This window comes from Siniperca chuatsi, linkage group LG1, assembly GCF_020085105.1.
Source record: "Siniperca chuatsi isolate FFG_IHB_CAS linkage group LG1, ASM2008510v1, whole genome shotgun sequence".
NCBI classification, from domain to species: domain Eukaryota; kingdom Metazoa; phylum Chordata; class Actinopteri; order Centrarchiformes; family Sinipercidae; genus Siniperca; species Siniperca chuatsi.
The window spans coordinates 25,145,195-25,166,398 of NC_058042.1; the positions used below are offsets into that span (position 1 = coordinate 25,145,195).

At 39.4% G+C, this 21,204-nt stretch overlaps 1 long non-coding RNA gene across 2 annotated transcripts in view; it reads right to left on the bottom strand.

Moving 5' to 3' along the window:
• The window catches only part of LOC122875456, a 54,214-nt gene extending 33,010 nt beyond the window's left edge, over positions 1-21,204 (bottom strand). The window contains exons 1-2 of one of the 2 annotated variants that reach the window (XR_006377827.1): positions 21,082-21,204; positions 20,608-20,669 (exon numbers count right to left, since the gene is read on the bottom strand). This is a non-coding gene — a long non-coding RNA (uncharacterized LOC122875456). Of the gene's footprint in view, positions 1-20,607; positions 20,675-21,081 lie in introns of both variants that reach the window. The other variant, XR_006377825.1, reaches the window with a different exon arrangement.

The following is a 21,204-nucleotide window of genomic DNA, read 5'->3' on the forward strand; positions in this document are numbered from 1 at the left end:
TAGTGTTATGTGAACAGATACCTATTAAGGATAGTTGCTGGACACCAACAGTAATACCACCTATAGCAAAAACAAGTATTTGTGATAGTAACAGCCTACTACAACATGATTACAATGATTACTACAATAAACACAGACAAATATGCACTTGATTAGTTAGTTATTAATTGTACATTAAAAATTAAAAGGGACATTTATGCTTTTATCTTAACCAAGTAGCAAAAGCACTGTGTGACCAAAAACCTTAACCTTATGGGGGAACTGCACCAAATGTACACATCTAAGTTTGTTTACAGGTCTTGAGAGTACTACTGCATATGTGAAAAAAGTTGTATAAGCCTTTTGCAGCTTTTTCGGGAGTCGCAAAAAATCTGATAAATTGCCTCATGTGAGGTCATAGCGTCTGTTGGGGCAAAAAATCTGGGGGTGTGGAGTTAGAAAGAAGTGAGCTTACCAGACTTCTGTAGTCTGCTCCTCATTTCTGGTTGAGGCTAGCAGATCGAGGTTACATTAGCTGCAGTGATTTTGATCCCTTTTTTAACTGTCCGTCCAGAGGTAAATCTACAATCTACAATATGCAGTTGAATCAATTTGTAAAAATCTTAACATAAATTTTGCTTTTAATAAGCATTCAATCAATAATAACCTTAATTTATTTTGTGTGGCTAGTTTGACAGCCCTGATATGATTGACTCTCATTACATGACATTTTCCTAAATTTACTATCTGTAATTTATGCAATTATCCTTTTCACTGTCAGTAACAGTCAGGGTCACCAACAACATTTTAAAACTGTTCAAAATTCGTAGGCTTGAACCTGTCTGTATAAACTCCTGTGGTTATGATGAAGTAACACAAATCTTTAATACAGACTATCAGTAGCCACTGGAGTTAAGCTCCAGACAGAAACAAACACACAGGTCTGTGGAAGCTGCTGTCTTAGCTTGTCTTTCTACTACCATATACCAGCACACGTCATATGTGACTGTTTATTGGTCAGTTGCATGATTCCTGTCCTTACTAATTCAAGACTGTGTGCTATGTGTTAGGGACTAAAATATTAAAACAAATATACTGTTCTAAGCAATTCACTCACAATTGAGTATCTAGTGGCTATGAATGCAACATGCAAGTTTGTTTGTTTTTTCCTGATCAACTCCCTGAAGAGCTCACAGGGACTAAGCTAGAGGCACTTGCAGCCTCCTTGCCACATGCCATGTTCAGAAAAAGGTCTTCATAATTTAACAGTGACCCTCCAAAATAACACAACTTTCCTGAGAGTGAAAGCAAGCAAATTGGTGATTAAGTGCTGATTTACTGCATGAATTGTTCAGAGGGGAATGTAGTAGCTATCAGTTAATTTTTTTTTTTAACAAAGATTGCATAGCATAATAAGAAGTTAAGTTACTTCATTAGTACATCCAATAAAAATTACTTTAAAGCTCAACAGGAAATGTTTTATAGCCAACATTGATAAGCACCTTCCCAGAGTATAAAATTGCTCTTCCTCTCTGCAGTTTGACCTCAGGACACAATCGAGGCCACTGTTATTTAAGTTCTCTTTGTACCCTTGTGATTACATTTCAAACCTTTAAAATGCCTCTTGTTTTTAGTGGATGAGCCACTGCATTGTGAAGTAATTTAACACTCCAGCTCCTTTCCTCTTGGCATAATTAACATATCCAGTGTGTCTCTAATTAAGCAATCTGGATATGCCCATTAGTAACATGTAAAAAAATTAACACTAAGAATATCGTTGCCCATTTTTTTAATCAAATTTGATGGGGTATCAATTTCCATCTCCCTGTTAATTGAAAATATGTTTCCAAGATAAAATGCAATATATTTTATGCCCACAAGACATGATTATCCTCATGATTGAGCATATCAGAAATACGGATCAAGACGGGGAAGCTAACTTCAAAAATGTCAGATGATCATCCAGCGTATTCTCAAGACAGAAATGGGGCACAAAGGATTTCAACAATCTATTAATGCAATTTCTGGTCCATCATCCTGCAATGAAAAGTCCACAGCAGACAAAGAATAAAGGCCACTAAACAAACAGGCAGAGTTTAAAAGGCTGGCTGAGGCTGCCCAGAGGCTCATTAAAGCAGCATGCCTCTCTTCTTAAAAGCAGCTCCACTGGCAGAGTCGCCCATAGAAACTCCATACTGACAGAATATTTCATTACAAGCCTTGAATATTTCATTTGAATACACATCTTCGGATGCATTTCCTCTTTCCTCTCATACATTAGGAATTAGGCGCTGCAACAATTAAACACACTCATCTGCATATGAAGAGCAGCCTGTAAAATCTGCACTCAGTGAATGCAATCCTGGCCCGCGTTTTCAACAGGGCTATTTAAGGGATTTAAGGGACAGAGGTTCTGTAAATTCCCAGTCACGGGTGCAGCACCAAGGCCCATCAGCTGGCTCATCAACACACCTCACAACGCTCATTACAGCCCTGGCTACTCCACACCCTGTCTGACGTCCTATGGCCCATAGAAACCAACATCCAGCCCTCCTGGCCCGTCTGCCACTGCATCACCATGGCAACCACTCTCTTGCTCACAACCCCTCGTAGATATTTTTTCTCCACAGCTCCATTTCCTGAAGGCTGGTTCCAAGCATGACAGCTAGCCATCCAACTGGTGTTAAAGCACTTCAAGGTGAAGTTGTGGCACAGTGCCCACGTCTTGATTTTTTTTTCCTCCCAAAAAAAGCGGGAACACAGATGAAAATAATTCAGGACAGCTGTGTTATAATCAATTTAGAACTGATCTCATGTGAATTACCATAATTCAATGAAGCTATTTTTTTGAGATGTGGTAACTATTATTGTATCTTAGCCATTTTGTTTTCTGTAGCTGCTGCTTATTTATGAGATATGCCAACTGCCTTAGCACTCAACCTCAGCATCCCAGACTGTCCTTACAATAAGAACAAAGGCTTTGAGTGAAACTAATCAGATTATATTGTTGTTGTTTTAAATCATGAATATATTATAGTGATGTCAATTTGTATGGCTTATTCCACCTCCATCTTTATACCAATAAAACTGATCTTTCACATGCTAACAATATAAAATCATCTAAAACATTAAAACAGTATTTGTGGACAGTGAGAGTTTGCTTTTATGAAATATTACTTACAACTATACTGTATGTAGCACAACTAAAGCCAACTCTGTTTAGAGCATATTTACAATCATCCATGGCATGTTAAGGATTATTATTTTTTATTTTTAATCTGGTACTTCTTTTTGTAGTTGTTGCCATCATGCCATCATGCTTGGTGCTGATCAGAATCTCATTGATTAGTCTTTTTCACTTTATAGCTAACTATCTCTCAAGTTACAGAGAGCACTGCTGTCTAGTACAATCCCATAGCACCACAGAACAAGCAATAAACTGTAATTGAAAGTGGATCATTGAAAGTGGAGTACAATGTGACAATATAAAATAATTACCATAGACAGGATCATAATAGCTGTGGTCACATCTACAAAAACCAGCACATCAGGAGTTGGCGAAGAACAATGCAATGAAAAATAGAAAGATATCTGTACAGTGGAATTTAAGCCCCTTTGTGAAACAAGTTCTATTGGCAATATTTAAAATACTCAAAATGTCTCAAATAAGGTACCATTCTAGTTTTCATTGCAATATTCTAGGCCTACCCTAATAGCTAATATAATTGCCTCAGACTAGAGGCAAGTATTACATTAGCTATTGTTCCTATTGTGCTTTTGTAAGTTAAGCAGCCACCATCACTGAAGCTTCAAAGGTCAGTGCTTAGTTACTGACATGTCTTCTCCCACCATGGTGACTAAAATAATGGACAAATCCATTAATTGTGGCAGTGACTTGGTTCTGTATATGTCATTTATTTTTAGTTCCATGTCTAATAACTAAGTGTAAACTAAGTGTTTCTTTATTTTGGTGTGATTTGTCTATATACACCATAATGAGGCATGTGCCCCACTATAATTTTATGTTAAAATTTCATTATACTGTAGCCTATTTTGACGGTGTAGTCCTTCATTCGTCCAGGAGTGTTCTATCGTAGGAAAGGTTTGATTCGTAGTCATCTGGACACTGTTTTCAGAAACTGTTTCAGAATGTAGCCTATTTTCACTTTTTTCTTCTTCATATCCAGAGCCTTTTCTACTCATCTACTGTATCTCCCTCACTCGATTAATTCATTTTCTTCTTTTCATTGTCTCAGTGTTACTATATCTGGCACCCACTGGTCAAGCTGCACGTGACATGATGACAAGCTTTGAACTTGCAACTTAACAGCTGCCGACACCTCAGCCCTTGTCACCTTTAATATTAAAATATCCAACAAGTTTGAAAAAAAAACAAACATACTTAGTTATTATTTATTAAGAGTTTAACACTCAAAAGCTGAGCTTATCTGTTTCATCAGGACTGTGTGGGTGTGGTTTGATTGACAGTGGCAAGCAACATAAGCATGCAACCTACTAACTATCATCAAATTCTGTTTCAAATGTTGCTAAATCCTGATTGGTGCACAAAAGTACATGAATGTCACCTTTTTCCAACGGAGCCCCTGTCAAACCAGCTCAGAGAAAAACACAAATACAAGAATCTGTTATGTAAACTCACCAAAACTGTTTGGCAGAAAATGTTGTGTTCATGTAGGATGCCGTCACTCATTGCAAGGAGCTGATTATGAAATGGGTTTTCAGGGCCTGCTGGTTTGTCCTTTGAATATGGGTGCCAAATCAGCAAAATGCTCCTATGGTTAGTTTTAGACAAACAACCTATTTTCTCGTTACGTATGAGGACTCTTTTTTTTTTTTTTTTTTTTTTAGAACAATAAAGTAATAAAGTCAAAATGAGGAGGACATAATTAAGTCAGTTGGCTAATTCCCCCAAGTGTTACCATACAGGGACGTGCTAACGGACATTTTGAGGTGCACTGGCTCCCTGACCTTGTATTGTGGTCCAGTATCCAAAAACGTGTTTACTGTGCAGGGCTCACTGCGCCATTTGAACGATGCAGTAGATGAGGCATATGAAAGGAACAAATGCAACCTCCCTGCATTGGTACAATTAAATACCACTTCCCACTGGCTGTTTTACAGTTGACTATCACAAGCTTGTAGTTATGGTCATTTTAAAACATACTGCTGTTCTCATAACATTCATTTACAATGGGGAGGGAACTGAATGTTAGCGCCATCTGGTACCATTCTTACCTCAAAGAGAAAATGCTTGCATTCTCAAGAGGGATTTCCATTAAAAAATGATATCCCAATCTACAATGCAATATTAAGGCAGTGATGTTACTTAAAATTTCATTCGAGTCATCCTTTACTGATTCTGATTTCTTTGACTAGTCACATGCATAACTGTTTTAAAGGGAGTAATAATCACTACAGATTAAACAACAATTACAGTTACGGTTGGATATTTAGGCTTTTAAGCATAAAAAGTCTCATTTTAAAGCAAAATAAATATACAGAAGAGTAGTGCATTGTGCTTTTGCCTCTTCTAAAGACATTTTCATTGGATCTGTGCTGTAGAAAGCTGCCTTATTTTATATCTATCATGAAAATGTTGCTTTCTAACCTACTAAAATGTTTAATCTGATCAGATATAATTGAGAACAAGTTCAGTAGGCTAAAAAAGAACCTCTTCATCAGTTTATAGTAAGGTCTGTTATAAATGGTGTCGGTTTATTGTGAAAGCGGGACAGCAGTTTGCAACAGTTGTGTCTATGGAAGTGCCTTTGTGGGTATTGTGATAAATATTGCATGCTTCAGATGTGTTTTATTGGACTACATATGACAGCTGGCCGCAGCGTGTGAAACTGCAGTGCATCTAGATGGTGCTTTTGGGTCAGAGACAGATCATGACGTCTCTGAGCAAAAAGGAATCCAGTATCAAAGAGCTGCCTTGGAGAGGCGACACAGAGGAAGAGGGCCTTATCATGTTGAAGCTTGAAATATTTATTTGATACAATAGACACTTGCAGTTTCTGTAGTTCAAGTGTGACATGATTGAAAACCACAGCAAGCTATTAATGTTTCACATGTGGTTATGAGTAAAAGATGAACCAGACCTTTTTTTTTATTATTATTCTCGTATTATTTATATAGTCAACAAAGACTTGGAAGTAATTAATCATTTTGCTCACTTTTCTCCCCATTTTTCTGGCTTGACAGTGTTGTTCACTGAACATATTGTTTCAACTGAAGGCGCCACCTTAAATGAATTCTTATTAGCCATCTAAAAATAGTCTCCTGGTTTCAGGGTCTAGGCTGCCTGTAATCTGACAAGCACAGAGGGAGCATCATGACCAGCCAGCTGCCAGAGCCTCTATGAAAAACATAAGGAATACGGGCATTATATTATAAATCTCTTGTGGAATATCAGAAGCTGTTATGAAAGATGTCTTGCTGATCAATAGTGCTGGCAAATCAATACGAGGACACAGCTATTGTTTGTCTCATGTCATACAGTATATGACTGCAGTTCTGGTGTTGATTGTTTCATCCTTTTTATTTTTAAGAAGAATGTTTCATTCACATTAATTTGCCATTTAGTGTGGCACATTCACATAGTGAGAATCCAGCTTTTGGTATAGGAATGTGAGATCTGTGATCTGGAATTTGACCTGGAATTTTATGAGATCCCATTGCTGTGCATTTACACTGTGGATGGCTGTTATGTCGGCTTGACAGCATATAACGTTTTCATGCTTTGTTCTCATATATATATATATATATATATATATATATATATATATATATATATATATTCACCCCAAGGGGTCTCACTCCCAGAAGGAACAATAGCAGACATTGAGGATGGTTACAAGTACCTTGGAATACCACAGGCAAATGGCAACCTCGGGTAAGGTAACAAGGAAGACGGCAACGGCCAAATACCTTCAACGAGTAAGGCAAGTCCTAAGAAGTCAGCTCAATGGCAAGAACAAAGCCCAGGCAATAAACAGCTACGCCCTGCCAGTGATCAGATACCCTGCAGGAATAATAAGGTGGCCAAAGGAGGAGATACAGACCACAGACGTTAAGGCGAAAGCTCCTCACCATGCATGGAGGGTTCCATCCCAAATCCAGCACCCTGAGACTGTACGCTAGCCGTAAGGAAGGCGGCCGTGGACTAGTGAGTGTGAGAGCCACTATCCAGGATGAAACATCCAAGATCCACAAGTACATCCAAGATAAGGCCCCAACAGATGACGTGCTCAGGGAATGTCTCAGGCAATGGGGAACAGAGGAAGACGTGCTGGAGGAAGGACCATCATGGGAGGACAAACCCCTACATGGGATGTACCACCGAACATAACTGAAGTGGCTGATATCAAGAAGTCCTACCAATGGCTAGAGCGGGCTGGATTGAAGGACAGCACAGAGGCCCTCATCATGGCTGCACAGGAGCAGGCCCTGAGCACCAGAGCAATAGAGGCCCAGATCTACCGCACCAGACAAGACCCAAGGTGTAGGCTGTGCAAAGAGGCCCCTGAGACAATCCAGCACATAACTGCAGGGTGTAAGATGCTGGCAGGAAAAGCATACATGGAGCGCCATAACCAAGTAGCTGGCATAGTGTACAGGAACATCTGCACTGAGTATGGACTGGAAACCCCGAGGTCAAAGTGGGAAACACCTCCAAAGGTGGTAGAGAATGACCGAGCCAAGATCCTGTGGGACTTCCAGATCCAGACTGACAGAATGGTAATGGCGAACCAGCCTGACATCGTGGTGGTTGACAAACAACAGAGGAAAGCCGTTGTGGTTGATGTGGCGATACCAAGCGATGGCAACATCAGGAAAAAGGAACATGAGAAACTAGAGAAGTACCAAGGGCTAAGAGAAGAGCTGGAGAAGGCCTGGAAGGTGAAGGCAACAGTGGTGCCCGTGGTCATCGGAGCACTCGGGGCAGTGACCCCCAAACTGGAGGAGTGGCTACAGCAGATCCCTGGAAGAACACCAGACATCTCGGTCCAGAAGAGCGCAGTACTGGGAACAGCAAAGATACTGCGCAGAACCCTCAAGCTCCCAGGCCTCTGGTAGAGGACCCGAGCTCGAAGGACGAGACCACCCGCGGGGGGTGAAGGACAAAGTTTTATATATTCACACTATGGCCCCCTTCTTTTTCCAAATCTCTCTTTCATTGTCCATATCCATATTCATTTGTAGCTCTGCAGCCAACACAATAATACACTTTGTAAAGCAACTGCAAGGCCTTCATCTACTGTACATCTGCTCATTGTCTGTCAATTCTGAAAACAACTGCCATCCATTCATTCTGGATAGATCACAACTCTAACTAAAACACAGTCACACTCTTATTTCCATCTCTAGGGTGAATTTATAGTCTTTAGGTTACCTAACATGCAGTTCTTTGAATTGCAGGAAGAAATCAAGGCACCTGTAAGAAAAACGTGCACAAAGGAGGAAAATCCACCACACAAAATGGACCATGGTTAATATTTGAACGCACAATTCCCACTACAAAGTGCTCATTGGCTTTCTATAATAGCTCGGATAAAAATAAATAAATAAGTGAAATATGGATAGCTCTTTATCTAAGTGATTATATTTGTGAAATCTGCATAGCCTGTTTATGAATCTGAAATTTAATTACTAAGCTAATGTAAGATAGCAACTGTAATTGGCCTGAAAACACTTTTTTTGCTAACAGTTTCCTCTGACATTCTCTTTTGCAATATATAAGTCTCTGAAGCCGTAAGCCTTACTCATACACGCAATCACCTTGAAACTCACCTATACAAGTGTGTAAAACATCCAATCCAGCATCCTCTGTTGTGATACAGCAGATGTTGCAAGCTGCAGTTCTTTTATGGGCCCAAAAATGGCCAACTGTTTAAGAGTAAAGATCAACTTATAAGTAGTATTTCTCCACACATCAATGTGATGTTTGATACCTTGATGTATTACAGTGGTGTGCAATGTAAACAGCCTTAATACATTCTTGCGGCAATTATTTTACAGATACTCACTGTTCAAGAGTCACCAAACTAGAGTACAAGGTAACTGTGAAGGTCGAAGTCAGAGGGAGTGAGATAAATGTGTCCTCTCACTTTAGTTTGTTCAAGAAAAACAGTCATGAAACCCTCACTAGATAATTTCTATGATCTAACTCATGGGAACAAGAGTCAAACACCAATGTGATATACACAGAAGCGATAGATGGTGAGCTCAGAAGGAGCAACTGCTTGGGGAAAATCAGTATCTTTGAGTGTAATCTATCTCCCTGTATACCCATCAGTCACTATAAGCAAGTTTCAATGCCTGCAGTACAACAACCTGGATTCCAGTCCACTGGGAAGAAGGTGGGGGTGCAGGATAACAAACTGCACAAGGGACCTCAGCAAGGATTGGCTTTAACACATGCACCAATTACAGTGAGCACAGCGTGCATCCTTTTCCAAACACTGCTGAGCGCGCCACACACCCCCTGAGAAAACATCTGCTTTTGTACACAGATCCCAATTTTACTCCCACATATGCATGTGTATTATTCTGGTACACATGAGCACACACACACAAACCTTGTAAACACATTATAATGCACAAAATAAGACTAAAATTAAAGGAACAGCTTTTTGTTAAATAATAAAGCACATTTGAATTTCCTTCTTTCACATCAAAATAGAACTGTAATGCATATCTCTGTTGCTATTATCCTCATGCTCACCAACTGTGAAATTAAAATTTACTTCAAAAACTACCAAAACAATAAGTTTAATTTAATCTTCTCATTATTTCTATTTTCATACAAATGAACAAACCATTTTATAAAATTCAATGCAATTTTAACTTTGCTAGTCTGTGAGATTCACAGACTCAGCACTGTCCAACATGTATGTCTTTACTAGGACATAAAAGTCTGTATGTACCATCTGAACCATGTTTTACTCTTTTAGCTCAGTTCAATGATGACAAGAGTCTACTGGAAACCAAGAGTCTTAATAAAATGATGCCACATTAAGCTTAGTGTTGAAGTAAATGAGAAAATATTGAATAATCGATCATCACCATGGCAATAACTACAAAAAATAAGGCACAGTTTAAAGATTATCCACCTACTACTTATCTGTGTAAAGATGCTGTTAGAGAGGTGAGCACCATGCTCCACAATTGAGAGGTATCAATTATCACCCATCTTTACATATTACATGTATATGTCAGGTTGCACACTCAAACTATTATCTAATTACAACCTAAGCTGACACTGCAACATAGAAAGACAAAATAACCCCATTTGCATGCAGATGGACTACTGGGACAAATATTGTGAGGATCACATGTTGCACAGTGGTGCAAAAATCATAATGGCTAACCCAAGGTCTAAATCTAAAGATATGTAGCAGTATTAGGTTTGGGTGGTATCAAGGTATTACAGTTTAACAGGCAGCACCGTAACGCAAACCCACAGCTAACCCTGAGTGGGCCCCTTCCCTGCAGCACAGAGCAGGCGAAATTTAACATCTTTCATAGAGAGGATACTAAATCATTTGAAATGCACAACAAGATGTAACAGACCACTTTAGAACACTGGACACAAATTATGGAGTTAATTGTATTGAGTACATTTTCAACAGTTGGAGCTTTTTAAAGTGCCACAACCGCTGTCAAGGTGCTGATCCTGTGACAGCGATGATTGTGGGAGCTGTCCATGGTACTTCGTATTTGACTCCTCCTCATTACTCATTGTGGCAGAGTGCAGGATTTCATTAGCAAAATTACTGTAAAAAGCCCACCTGCACACTCAGCTCAGATTGTTACACAACTGTAGGCTACTGTGAAGATAGATAGAACAAGCTTTTCCTTTAACACTAGAATGGCCACGACGGTCATTTTGACCGTTTTGAAATTTATATGTGCAATAACTTTGTTGAATAAAAAAATACAATCTTGCTGGTACCTGACTTTTCCTAAAAGTATTTGTATTTTTATTTACAATAGGTTTTATATAAATTAAACAAAAGGCAAAGAAAATATGATCATTTTTACCTATTTCGGCCATACGCGGTCATATTGACCGCAGTGACTTTCGCGCTATTCTATTGTTCTATTGTGCTGACCTACAGCACACGCAGCTCACGGCCTTTTTGTCATGGCATGCTGAAACACATCAGGGACTGCACTGTGGCTGAGGCACATCAGCACCGTAGTGACAGCTCATGACCTGACAATTTTGGCTAGCTGCGGATGTCAATTCAAAATCCATGCTGAACGGGGCTCCGTTTCTGGGAAAAGAGGAGACGCGGAGCAAAGATCAGCTCGTGGGAGAAAGTGTGGAGCTGAAACTGGGGGAGCCATTCCTGGGGAAGGGAAGAAATATTACCAGATAATTTCTTCTCTTCTCTGAAACTGGCCACCGCCTTACAGGCCAAGAAGACCAGCCTGGTTGGCACCCTGGGGAAAACTAAGCGTGAGTCGCCCCCCTCCGCAAAAGAGCAAGCGGAGCTGTTCAGCACATCAGTGTGCCATGTGTAGAAGCGACGTTCACCATCTACCAGGGAAAGCCGAGGAAGAATGTATGTGTTCTGAGCTCCGTACACACAAGCGTGGGCATCACCGATGGGCTGAAGGCAAAGCGGGAGTCGGTGACACTGGTGTGAATATAGCGTATGCAATAATTACGGTTTACTATATGCGATGATATGAATATTGATGAATGTATAATTAAAGTTATTTAAATGTATATTTTGGTGTTATTTGTTTTTTAAAAGATATCCTAACACAATAAATGCGTTAATCTCCCATTTGGGTAATTTATCATTAGAGATTATAGAGTTTGGAATCTAGCGGTCAAAATGACCGCTTCCGGCAATTCTAGTAAGTTTGGAATTCTGGCACTTCTAGTGTTAAGGCCAATATAATTTTAAATTGGTTTCTCAAACAAAGCAACAAAGATTAGGCCTACATCAATTGTGAATACACGTTCATTTTAGCAGTAGAACTACAGTATCTGTTTTCTTACAGAGCGTTTATTTCAATAAAACTATTTCTTACTCTTTTCACAGGTAGAGTAAGAAATTGTTTAAATAGCCGTGCCTACATCAGGCACACTATGTGGAGTGGTGCTTTATGACTACAGGCGGTAGTTTCAGCTGGGAGATGCGTGCGAGTGGCGAGCTACTGGGTTAGCTTGCTGAACGAGAGTCTGTCACTGAGCAACGGCTCTCACTCGTTCTTCGGAGGCAGACCATTAAATTAGCAAAATAAAATGACAAAAATCACCCAAAAATACCAACCGAGAGCCCATATATTCATCCAATTGCCCAACCCTAGTGGCTGTGTAGGATTGTTTCAGGCTCGTGTGATCCAAACATTTCCAATAACTCCAGAGCATTTGATGTATTGAAAAAAGATAGATGTAATCATTTCCAAAATTCACAACATGCAATATCTAAGGAAACATTATGCTTCAAGCTATTATGCTTCAATCCATATTTATTGGCAGCAATCTAACAGCACCATAACTGACGAGTTATGTTCATTAAATAAAGTTGATTTAATAAAAAAAAAGACTAACTCATTTAATCCAATGAATCGCTTTATTCAAATTGAGGATTTTGTTTGTTTCATTCTAAGCGTAATTTGAAAATCTCAATAGAAGCTTTGAATGTTAAAAAAATGACATTCGGTACAGCACTAAGTAGGCTATTTGCACATTAGACGCATTGTAGTCTAAACTTCTATCACCAGCAGCTCAGTGAAATATCAGGAAGGTATGAAAGTATGAAAAAACAGATACCGCCGAAGCCTAAGCAGTATACAATCCTTATTCAGACCCTGAATAAGAAAAGCTAACACACTCGATGTTGTTAGGTCTTCTGGTTGTGACTTCTCGTAATGGGGTAGTTCAGATTAGTTTGTTCGAATTCCATCAAGATAAAAAGTTACAAGCCTTAAGAGCCCTTTACCCTCCTTATAGCTTAATCATAATCTACAGATAAAATTAAGCTCCTAACCTAAAAATAGAAAAAATATTTTTGTAACTAACAAAAAGACCATAGACTACTACCATAGGTGGACATAATGGGCTCTATTTTTGTGCAATGCCACTGTAGTAAATAAAAGACGGAATTAAAATGAAAGTTTTATCATTTTAAATCAGTAATATATGCATTTAGTTGTTGTTAAATATTTAAGAACCACATGGCTTGTACCGCCATACAGGCCACCTAAATGGCACCTTCAGATGACATCATTTCTCAGTGGGTGAGGATACATTCACACAGGTGCACACTACCCATCAAAACCAAATTTAGCTTTCAGCAGTTTGTTTTGGTTATGTATCCCACCTTTAAGTTTGTCATTTTTCTTTTTACTTTGACATTGCCACTACATATCACTTTTTTGCACATTCATTACCCGCAGTTAGCAGTCTAACACCACAGCTGAGCCTAGCATACACACATTTGTACACATTCATCATTTATTCATCATTCATCTTAAAGATCAACGAACCATAACAAAGACATATCAGAAAGTAAGTAATAAAAGCATTACCAAAGTTAGCCTGATTAAAAACTTATTAGTATGGGTGATCTCAAACATAGCAATTGACTTGATAAGAAAGTTCCAAGTAAAAGGAAATTATTACAGTTACTTTTGTCAGACATTCAAAACTCCAAACATACCCGCTGACACTGAGGTGGGTGGAGTTTGCAGCTGAGGTTTGGTTTCGCAGATGAGGCGACACAGTGGCATTTGGGTACCAATTTTGGCACGAATTTGTGCTTGTGATACTGCCCATGCAGATATTCTCTTTTTAGAAAAGCACTGTGCAGAGAATATATCAAGGCTTAAGTTGAAGTAGGCATAAACAGACCTCTCTAATTTCACATAAAGCACTAGACATTGATGTAAATTTTCACACACATCAAAAGAGTCTGAACTGGCTTATATTTACCTACCAACAGTTTTAAAATAATACAAATGGACAGATTTTTTAAATTCTAATTTGTGTAAGTGTATTATTGCTGCATAAAGAGAATTATTTGCCAATTTGACTGAATAAAATACTATCACTGTCATGATCAATGTTGTGTGATCTCAAAAATAAATCTTGCCCTCCATCTGATGCAGATCTGTTATCTCATACTAGATATTTTTCACAGATATGGTTGGTAATTCAGGTATTAGTTTTGAAGACAGTGACGCACAGAGTCTCAGGTGTCCCAGCCAGCGATGCTGATAATCAGTCCTTCACAACTTCCTGGAAGATGAATTAGGAGTCGTCATTTTCAATTGGTTAAAGCAGGAATTATATGTGCACTGCATCTGCACTCTTTAATTTGAGGGTTGTGCTGCTGTGTTTACCAATCACGACTCACACAGCATAGGAGCCTCAATTAAATCTTCCAAGTCTGCAGCAAGTTCTAGTAGAATAAGTACATGACCTCCTGTGCTTTTCTGCACATCAAACTGTTTGGCTATTCCACGCAGATTTCAAGTTTATACACTGAAATCACTGTCACTCAGATTATATAAGGATCAATGCACACTGAGCCCTCTAAAATATCTCACAGCACATTTTTTCCTGAAGGAAAATTCCAGTCACCATTTTCTCTGGATGATCAAAACCATACGAGATGTTGTGCAAATGGGATTATTATGGAGGCCTGTCAGTTTATGAAATTATGTACTATAAATGTCTTGAACAAACTGGATTCTTTTCCTTGCAGCATTATTTGGCATTTGTAAATTTACCCAAAAATGACCAACGGAACAACACTTTTTTTTGTCACTTTAGTAAACAAAAATATAGACATTTTACTACAAGTTGGTATAGTTTTAGCCAAATTGCACAAACATCATTGTTTTGTGTGCATCATTACTCATAAAAACACAGAGACAAGAATTTCAAAAAATCATAAATTAAACATAAAAGGGGACAGCATCTTCCTGTGTAACATGTTTGGGGTGCTGCTCATGTATATTTTTGGTGCTGCATATAGTATATGTGCTTTGGGACTTTGTACCTCCCACACAACAACAAGAACTCCTAGGAGAACAGAGGATGGCCATTATTGAAGCCCGCAGTGGTGCAGTAGGACTGTCAACTGTTGCAATATTCATGCAAATTTGGCAGTATTCATTCATATTTTTCTGTTGTGGAATAAAATACAACTTGCATACTTGCCACTAAATGAATGGGTACTTGTCTTCACTAAATTTCTTGATTGCCATCACTCACTGCCAACTGTGTGCTGCCTCAGCACATAATGACATGAATGATGTGTGTGGGCAAACAGATGGTGAAAATGGTGATGATGGAATTTCAGCCTGCTTCTCTACCAAATGTAAGTAGACAAAAGTTATGCAGTGTAATCCCATTTCTGTGAAAACAGACTTGATCACCCCCTTACCCAGAATAGCACCTTGATGGCAAACCGGGATAAGATACAATTTCTTGCCAACCAAAACTATGTAAAGGGGCAATCACACAGAGACGCACCGCTACAGGAGCAGCCGCTTAAAAAACACCTTGGCAAAGCGAGTCAGGCAAAACAGCTGGTGCACCTGTGAAGCGAGGCTGTGTGCGCCCCTGCTCCATACAGTCCAACCGCTATTGCCTATTTATCTGCAAAGTAAACGGCATTATACTCACCAGAGAGATTCACCTGGCTGCTCAAGCAACAGGAAGAAAGTGGTAAAGTAGTAAAGCCCGCCTCTAGCTTGATTTAATTTTGATTGGCTGACTGGGACAAGTGTGAAATTGACGAGTGGGGCGACTCTGCGCTGAAAAGTTGAGAATATTTTAACTTTTATGCGTGTCTAAAAACCGCTAGAAAAACAGGATGCGCGCCACAAGAGCGAAACGCACGGCGTACCATAGGAAAACAATGGTTTTGCTGGCGACGCGTTTCTAGCGACGCATCCCTGTGTGATCGCCCCTTAAAAAGGTCCAGTGTGCAGGATTTAGTGCCATCTAGCGATGAAATTGCAGATTGCAACCATTTGAACACCACTGACATCACCCTCCCCTTCCAAGCGTGTAGGAAAAACTACAGTGAAACTCGTGAAAAATGCGAACGGCCCTATCTAGAGCCAGTGTTTGGTTTGTCCATTCTGGGCTACTGTAGAAACATGGTGGTGCAACATGGCGACCTCTGTGAAAGGGAACCCGCTCGCTATGTAGATAAAAACGGCTTACTAATGAAAATGAAAACACAGCAAATTGCAGAGGAAGCTCATGCACAGAGAGACAGACAGACAGACAGACACACACACACACACACACACACACACACCACTCAACCATTAAAGGCTAAACACAGTCAGGACAGGTACAGAAAGAAGTCATGAGCATCTCAGCCCTCTGACGCTAGTAATTTGGCTCTACAGCATCGTAAAAGACAAAGATGCAGCAACATCACACAGCTCACTTTATTTCACTAGACTACAGTAAGTTAAAGTGGGGAGTTAGCATCCCATAATCTCCCAAGATAGAAACCATGCAGAACACTTCAGTTCTGCTCAAAGATGAGGGCAAGACACAAATCCACTTTCAACACAAAAGTATGCTGTGATTAAAACTCATAACATAAATAAACTTGTTTTCCAGAGGATCAGTGAGTGGGACGTAGTCATTCAGAGGCATGACAGGCAATAACACAGGCACCACTCACTGTAGCGCCTATACATTGGCAGGTTCATAAATGTAAGAAGAATTATTTAGCATAGAGAAAGAGCCACAATGCATTGGCCATAAGGCAGGAGTTCCTAATTACTGCCTTGTGGGGCCTTGCTTATCATCAGCAGCAATTTTTGTGTGGCAAATATTCCCACAACAGCCTTTGATGTAATTACTTTCCAAACAGCTCCCCTCTAGCCAACATCCTGTTCTAAATTCATGGCTTGGCTTGTTTGCAACGTCACTGGAACACACTCGTTTTTCATTTGTTGCCCTGTAGAGAACAGAGACGCTGCAGCTCCATGGACACAGGAAGCGAACCAAACTATATTCACCACTACAACAGAGAGTAAACAGGTCAAGTACAGACTACTGAAAGCACACTAGAAAAACAGTGATTCATAAATAAAAACATGTTATGGCCAATTTTTGACTTAGTGAGGAAGCAATTTAAGGTAAGGATGTAGCTCCTCTGAGAAGTGGGAGCAAACCAACAAACCTGCAGTGAGCAGAACACAGAGCAAACAGAGGACAGAACAACAGCTACACTCCCATCTACTGTTCTAGTACCTGCTCTAGTTACTTTTTTTTTTATTTTTTTTATTTGAACTTGTTTTCTGTCATACGCAATAAGGACAATCAGTATATCTATATAAACGTATATAATATATAACTATAACTATATAAGTGAGTGAGTCAAAAATATGTATATGAAAGCGCAGCACAAATTCGCACTACACCTTTAGTTCTGTGTAATCAACAACTGGGAATGCGACTATAAACACGTTCTGTGAACCAAATCGTTGAGCTCCGAAAATATGAAAATGTCCAATAAATGAAAAATCTGCATTTCAAAATATTATCTAAAGCTGTAAGTATACTTTAGCAAAGACCGTTATTTGGGCATTTCAATTACAATAACGTTTAAATAGAGAAAGCCTTGAAAAATCAAATGCACTGAATGAAACTAAGGAAGTGAAATAGACTGAATGATTTAAAAGTAAATACAAAAGAAAAGTTATTGCCACTGTTGCCTACCTTATTAAAAGATTACTGTGCTTTAGCAGCTCAGTGAATGTCAATATTGAATTTAAGTTTAGTTACCAACCAGCCATGACTCTCTGTTCTTCCTTTCTTTGGAGTTATAAAATAGCCAGGTACAGTATTGTAGTGCTGTCTTATTCTTTCTAACTAAGGCTGACGAAAACCTCTTTCTGTGCCTCTTAGTGAAGTCACTGCCCCGCCACGTTTACTGTGTTTCGAGGAGTGAAGTGAAATAGTGAAATGTGCCTTTTGAAAAGTTCCTCTCTTCATGTACTGTTTACAAAGATATAAATCAAAAACAAAGAAGCCTCTTTGTAATGTAAAATAATCTGTTTTGGGTGCCTATCGTCCCATTTTATGACTATTGCAACTTCATTGGTGACCAAAGTGTTCAGCAGGCTGTTGACCTTGACAAGTGTACAATCCAATTTCACTTCCAGCTTCGAAACAGCCAAAATGATCCTTTTAAAAACAGCCAGCCATAATTTTGCCTTATATATTACATTTTTAAATTGCAATAGCCTTGTTTGTTTTGTCTTATAGAAGACTGTCATGTCCTGCTGCATAGTATCAGTCACACACTTTAAAATAAAGATCACAAACTTGAGGTTTTCAAATGAATGTGACCTTTACACCACATCTTTGTCAATGCTTTCACAGATGCATCACCATTTTCATAATGACTTGATGAAATCTGCTTCAAAAGGACCCTTACATATTTGGGGTGGGGTGGAAAGGGGGAATGCATTTCTGCTCATGTAACTTGACAAATTGTGCTTCAAGGTTTCTATTTATATCTTTCTCATCTCACAGGGAGGGTAGAATCTTCCCAGTTCCCTTGCCGTTTGCCAGAGGCTTAGTGTGACATATTGCTAATCTGGTTATTATGCAATTTATCAGCCGTCTCTCTTTTACAACCGTGCATGGATATTATGCAGGTTTCTTATGAGCCTAACTGCAATAACACTGCAAGGAGCTAATGAGCAGCCGCTACTACTGTGGTAATACATCTCAAGTCACTTCAGGGTATTCTTGTTGCAACAACTTGTTAGTCTAAGTCACTCCATTAAACTAACCAAATTATTTTTTTGCTAATGATATAGCGAGCCTCTCAGGGTGGAACCAATGGATTGTGACCAAAACAAGAGAGGAAGAAGTCATCAGAGTCCACTGTTTGACAGCAAATACTTCAGGAAAGAGAAGTTACAGAGCTTGCTGCAGACCAAAAGCGTCACATAACCGGTACTCTGAATTGATGCAAAGGATCGGGCGTCTCAGCAAGGATTCATTATTGCCTCTGGCGTCTCTCAACATATGAGGTATGGCCACAGCCACGAGAGGAAGCTGTTTTTGCAATGTGAGAGCGGCTTGATATGGATGACAGATTGAGAGCGGCCTGAAGCAAACATCATCCTGAGATGGTCATCCTTTACAGCAGTGGCTGTGTTTTTGCGCCATCAGCTAATTAAGGGTGGCCTGTCATTAAAGACGCGTAAATCAGACCTTAATGTGACTCAAGAGTCTTAGTTGAGACACTGGGCGGGAAGAATGTGGTCCTCTGATTTAATGGGCCCTGAGCTGAAGGGCATATAAGTCTTGATAATGATGGCCAAGTACAGTGTATTGATCACCGCTCCCTCTGGTGTCTGTGTCTGTGGGTTAAAGCAGCCAGGACAGAAACTGAACTGGGCTTTCTCAACTGTAGAGAGCAAGCTTACACAGAGGCGAGGTGGTCAAAATAACCTGACTAATGTGTTTGTATAAGACCACTCTGGTTCACTTCGTAATTTCTACTAGATGCCCACTCATTTGTCCATCTGGCCACAACTTTAACAAAAAAGTCAATTCTGTAGGGCTCTTGGTAATAGATTGTTCTTGTTACATAAAAGTGCTTTCTTTCCAGCGGAAAAAACTAACTTTGGCTCACTTGCAGAAAAAACCTGTAATGGAAACATAAGTACACAAAGGATTGCGTTCTTTGTAAGTAGGTCTATGATTTGTAACTCTTTAATTGTCAAAAGCATAAACATTCACACACAGTGGATGCCAAGCACTGAATTAATGGTAAACTCTTTAATGTGCAGTCCAACTCTGTTCGACACACAATTCCCTTCCCTGTCACCACTCTTTCATGAGAGTGCTAAATGCTGGCAGAGGCTGCACTGGGAAATTAGACAGTTAGAGATAGTTAGAGCTTCCTCTAATTACAAGACAACAGCAGCAAAAGTTTGACAGTTAGTGGTTTGGCATTTTGCATTCCCATCATTATTGTAATGAAACATTAAATATTTATCATATACGAGTCAGGGGGGGAATCATTTCGCCCAGTGTCATTAAGATTTTGGTTAATTATCATGGCCCATTGGGTCCAGCACCTCCTGCAATGTGCAACTACCCTCCGTCCATTATCCACTATGTAATTATCAACACACTCTGTCTAGCCACCATTACAGCATTTGCTCTTGGAAACATGTTCATAATCATAATCACCTCAAGATGTTGATTTGGCAAATGCTGTTAATTGAAAGCTCCTGTTAGTTTGCCTGGTATTGAAATCAAAAGGCATTTATGGAGACACTTGGGAGTGCTTTCTACAATTACCTGCTCCTGCAGTGTTTTTAAAACTGCTTTCCCACCATACTTTCATCACACAGTACTTTAAACTAAAAGTGCAATGATAATGTCAAATCTTGATTTAATGATTGGAAAGTTACTGTCTGTCACGTATCTTTCCAAAAATGCATTTTTCGACCATCCAACATGATGATTCCCACATTACAACAAATATGTTGCCTGTACTTCAAAATATACACAATAGTATCAGGAAATCTATCACTCAAACACAACAACCACAGAAAGATCTAATGAAAACAGCCTACCGGACAAGACTGGAGAAAACCTCGGACAGGTCTTACAGAGAAGGATCCCACTTCCAACAGTCCTTTTCTGGGTACAATGGGCAGAAAATAATGGAAAGTCCCTTTTAATCCCTTTAAGAGCAATGATTTTAGATAAAGCTCTGAAATGTACAATTATGTTTTTTTTAATTATACATTTTATCACAGAGAAAGATTCAGTTCAGTCACTCTCTAGAAGCATCACAAATGCAACTCATCTTTTATACAGTCATGTAGCGAGGAACACTAAATGTGTCCAGCAAATATAACGGTTTTCTTCCCCCATAAATATTGTGTCTATCGCTGTTTTACACTTACAAGTTACACCTCCTGCTAAAATATTTTTATTTCTGGCAGGTTTTTACTACTGATGGTGTTACATGCATAGCGTGGCACTGGGAGTGAGAGGCAGTGTCTATTCACGGACAGTAATCTTTAGACAGCAGTGACACTCACCAGGGTCCACAAACATTTCAAGGAAAAAAGGGAGATCGTGTCCTTCGCAAGATAAAAAGCTTCAATCAATTTTCCCACGCCGCCAGAGCACACAGGAGGGAAGGACAGCATCATCGGCTGATC